At 41.4% G+C, this 4,784-nt stretch overlaps 1 long non-coding RNA gene across 1 annotated transcript; it reads right to left on the bottom strand.

The window, feature by feature from the left end:
* Positions 1–2,224: 2,224 nt before the first annotated feature.
* Positions 2,225–3,953, bottom strand: LOC134871893 (uncharacterized). The gene is made up of 2 exons (XR_010166756.1): positions 3,612–3,953; positions 2,225–2,564 (listed from the first exon to the last, which is right to left on the bottom strand). It is a non-coding gene; the product is annotated as an uncharacterized LOC134871893 (long non-coding RNA).
* Positions 3,954–4,784: the final 831 nt, after the last annotated feature.

The raw sequence follows: 4,784 nt of genomic DNA on the forward strand, positions 1-4,784 counted from the left end.
TCTACCAGCTGATACACACGGGGCTCCTCGTTCAGGAACACAACCACTGCTTTGTTCATTCTAGACGCAAACGATAACTTATCATGACCTACCTGCTCACCGACAGCCAACAGAACCTCCTCCACAGTAACGCTACTATCCGGATAGACGGAGGCGGCGTCTCGGGGGACGCCATTCCTCCCGAAAACTACCTGACACAACCACTGATCGCTCGGCCAACACAGTAAAAATATTAATAAAGCTTACCTGACCATGCACATAGAACAGACGGAGAAACCAGGGAAAACCCGAAAAGGACAGAAACCAATTCAAAACTCCGCGCCACTCACCCCACCACCGCTCGCTCACACTCACACTCACACCGGAAACGGAAAGGAGAGTGAAGGAGAGGAGAACAGAGGAGGAGGAGAGAAGAAGAGATAGACAGAAGTGGAGAGTGAAGGAGAGGAGAACAGAGGAGTTGAGAGAAGAGAGGAAGACAGAAGTGGAGAGTGAAGGAGAGGAGAACAGAGGAGGAGGAGAGAAGAAGAGAGGAAGACAGCAGTGGAGAGTGAAGGAAAGAGAACAGAGGAGTTGAGAAAAGAAGAGAGGAAGACAGAAGTGGAGAGTGAAGGAGAGGAGAACAGAGGAGGAGAGATAGTGAAGATGAGTTTAGAGAGGAAAAGAGGGGAAGAAGAGAGGAAGACAGGAGTGAAGAGATAGTAAAGAGGAGATCAGAGGTGAGACCAAAGATGCAGTGAGTTAAGAGACAGTGGTAAGAGTATACTGTGTTGCACTACACACTGCTACAATTCTGTTACACTAGTAAATCCACAGATGTTCTCTGTGGTGGCTATGATTTGAATTGTATTCTTGTGCTTGCTTGTTTGTTGATTCATTAAATACAAGTAATTAAATATGCTTGTGTTTGTTGTATATAAACATTTAGTAACGTGCATTTCAATGTAGTGTATTAGCCCGGGAACAGTGGTGTTTGGTGTTCGTTATGTCAGAATTCACTAGCACCTCCTATAAAAAATCAGACCCCCCCATTGCCCCCCCAACAATAATTTTCTGGAGCAGCCCCTGCCGTGGTCACTATATCATCCATCCCCAGCACCTTCCCGCACAAAGCTTCTTGATGGATAATGCAATGATACGTTATCAGAGGCGTGTGACAGTTACTTTCTTGCATTTTCTCCTCCATTAGTCCAACCAAGCCCACTTTTCCTCCACACATTGCCGGTGCACCGTCTGTAGTTAATCCCACCAAGTTTTCCCAGGGCAATGCATTTTTACTGACGGACTTCACCGCATCAAAAATGTCCCGTCCCGTTGTGGTCCCATGCATGGCAGCCCCATCCAACAGCTCCTCAGTGACAGAGAGGTCCGACTTCACGCCTCTAATAAAAATAGATAGCTGCGCTGTATCCGTGTTGTCTGTGCTTTCATCAACAGCTAATGAAAAAGCTATGTAGCTGCGTGTCTCTTCGGCCAGCTGTGTTGCCAGGTTTCCTGCTAGTTCCTTAACTCGGTCCGCGATAGGGTTTCTTGATAAACTGACATTTTTAAAAGTCTGTATCTGGTTGGGACACACCTGCTCACAGACCTTCAGCATGCACTGCTTCAAAAACGCTCCCTCTGAAAAAGACTTTTGCTGGCGATTTCTTCAGCCACAACAAATCTAGCTTTCACTGCCGCATTGTTTTTGGTTGTGGCTTTCGCGAACACATTCTGCTGCGATCGCAGTTTGCCTTTTAATTCTTGGGCAATTTGTTGTTTTTCTTGATGGCTAATTTTGGCATACTTAGCTCCTGTTGGGCAAGTTACTCAAAAACTGTAAAGCAGCCTACTGATCAGGCCTACCCAATAGGCATAGGCCTACTGTCTTTTCAACCCTTACACTACCATAGGCCTATTACTATTTAAAATGTAGGCCTAAGGCATTACTTTTGCATTACTTAAGTAACTTTAACAGACTAAAAAAATTGCAGGTTCAGGAATAGCTTTCTGACCCACCACACTGAACACCATTAAAATCCAGGTTACAGTAAAACGTATTGTAACTTAAGTTACTAGCATTGTAACTAGTATATATTACAGTTCCCCCCTCTGCAATGCCTTACATTAGTTACAGGAAATAAATAAATAATGCATTACAGTAATTAAATACTTTTGTAATGCTTTATTCCCAACACTGCTTATCACGTGGGTGATATCAACAAAATACAACAATACGATAAGATAGATAAATAAACTTTATTGTCCGTTAAGAAAGCTTTCTGCTGAGGAGTTCTTGTAGTTGGTGGTAGTAGATTGAATCTCCTGTCTGGTGGGAGTTGATGAAGGGGATGAGAGGGTCCTCTATCATAAATCTTAATTCTTATGGTAGTCAGCGTAGAGAAGCTTAAGCAGGAGTGATGTCATAGACTGCAGAGAAAAATGTTGAGGAATAAAGATGAAGTCTTGGAGAACTGTGGCCTATCCAATGGAACTTGAAGGACACTGTCCGGTGGGATAACAAAGTAAGACTCTTCGGAAACAGACGCAAGAGAAGCAGATCCCAAATCAGGAACATCACATTGCTGTGGAAGAAGACAGAAAAAAACCAGGTATGAGTATATGGGTGGTTGACGTGAACTCAAATCCAAAGTGAAAAAAATAATAATTCAAAAATATATGTCCAATGACATATAATTATATTCCCTTATATGTGAATAATTCAAAACTGAATGTGTCCATTTCTAATTCTTCATATATTTTGCATATTATTCACTTTTTGGTGTGGTAGTCCTAAAATGTGTCCACCGGTGCAACGACATAAAGAATGCCATTATTTAATTCAGAGAATGTTGGACAGGTAAGATAGATAAGCACAAGGCATATTAGTTTGTCCCAATTATATTTCCACATCAAACATACCCCCAACAAATTCAGAATTATGTTATTTATATACTATAAGATGTACACATAGAGACTTAACCCAAATGTCTGGGTTACATTCATTATAATTTGTATAAAACTCAAGGAATCTTCATTTCATCCTTAAAGCTGCATAGTGATGATATCATTGTTATACTATCCAACACTTTTTACATACATTTTTCATTAAAATACCTTTTCCCCTCACAATTCAATTTGTCGCACCACGGGACCTTTTGTTGCACCGTTGGACAACAGAATACTAGTATGCCTATGTTGTGTACAGTCAAATTTATTATTTTAAATTCAGTCAAAACACAGGTAAAATATATATTTTTAATTGAATTCCAGTGTTTCCTCGCTTTGTTTGTGTTTTTTTGTTAGCACGTTTATCCATATTCCGTCTTTGCACGAGGCGTTGAGTACGTTGGACCGGTCTATGGACAGTAAATAAACACACAACTAAACAAACAAACAAATACCCTAATAATAAAGTCATAAAGGATTACAAGTGTGTAGCCTAGCCTACATTCAATTATTAGGCCGAGGCTAGGCTATTTCGGCTACGGTTTAGCCCAGACGGCAAAATATGTTTGGCCCGATCTATTTCCTATCTGGGGCTCATCTGGCCCTGAATCGTTTTCGGTATTCATAAGGCTATGGCAATAATATTCAAACAAATGCCTAGTTCTAGATCTAGGCTTACTCACCTTTTGAATAGATGTCAGGACAGCTTCTTCCAGCTCTTGGTCTGTGATGTGCCCCTTCCGTCTCAGCCCAACGTCGCCACAGAATCTCCTCACCGACATCTCCGAGGACCCCTTAATTCCCATACTCTTCAATGTCTCAGACATTTCGGCGTGAGTTTTCCCCGACAGAAAGAGTTGATTTATCATCTCGTAGTGAGACTCCAAATTAGCCATGTTTCCTTACAGATCAGTTGTGGCATGAGTCAGTTGTTGGCTCGCGATCGGTTTCCCTGACAACTAACACTCCCAGGATTTGTTATCCGAATGTTTCATTTTCCATTTTCCGTTTGGGGGTGCATAATCGAAAAAACGAGAAAACGAACCGTAATCCGATTTCTGGTTCCGATTTCTGGTTTTGGTTTTGAAATCGGAAAAACGAGAAAACTAACCGTTATCCGATTTCTGGTTTTGGTTTTGAAATCGGAAAAACGAGAAAACGAACCGTAATCCGATTTCTGGTTTTGGTTTTGAAATCGGAAAAACAAATGAACGAATGATACACGGATTCAGCACAAACTTGTATTCGCCTTCCCATCTTTCTCGAAACACCCTTCCATCTGCATCAATTTTTCTCTTCCTGGACATTTTGGGATCATTATTTGTATTTCTCAATTCCACTTGTTGGGAAAATCGCATCGATGTGGAAACACTGCAGTCTAGTGGCGGGACGCCGTCACTTCGCGGGTAACATAATTGGCATGCATTGTGGGAAATGTAGTTTTTGGTCAATGCACGCATTTGGACTTATTTATTTTTAGACATCAGACCTTTTAATGCTCTCGCGGGCCACATAAAATGCCGTGGCGGGCCATCACTCTGACACATATGACCTAAATTAAGAGACGTGCTGGGATGATGTGTTTGAGGCCCTTAATGAAGTGTTTCATCAACAATTCATAAAGGATCCAAATGTTGCATTATTAGGAGTTATACCTGGAGGCATCGATGGAAGAGCGAGGAAATATCTTTTCCAAATACTGCTAACAGCAGCAATTAAATGTATCACAATTAAGTGGTTAAAACCTGACCCCCCAACATACAATCTATGGACTGAGAAGGTGCGGGAAATCTATCAGATGGAACAAATAACATATTCTTTGAGACTTCAAACAGATATATTTATTAGAAGATGGA

Source organism: Eleginops maclovinus, chromosome 11, assembly GCF_036324505.1.
Source record: "Eleginops maclovinus isolate JMC-PN-2008 ecotype Puerto Natales chromosome 11, JC_Emac_rtc_rv5, whole genome shotgun sequence".
NCBI lineage: Eukaryota > Metazoa > Chordata > Actinopteri > Perciformes > Eleginopidae > Eleginops > Eleginops maclovinus.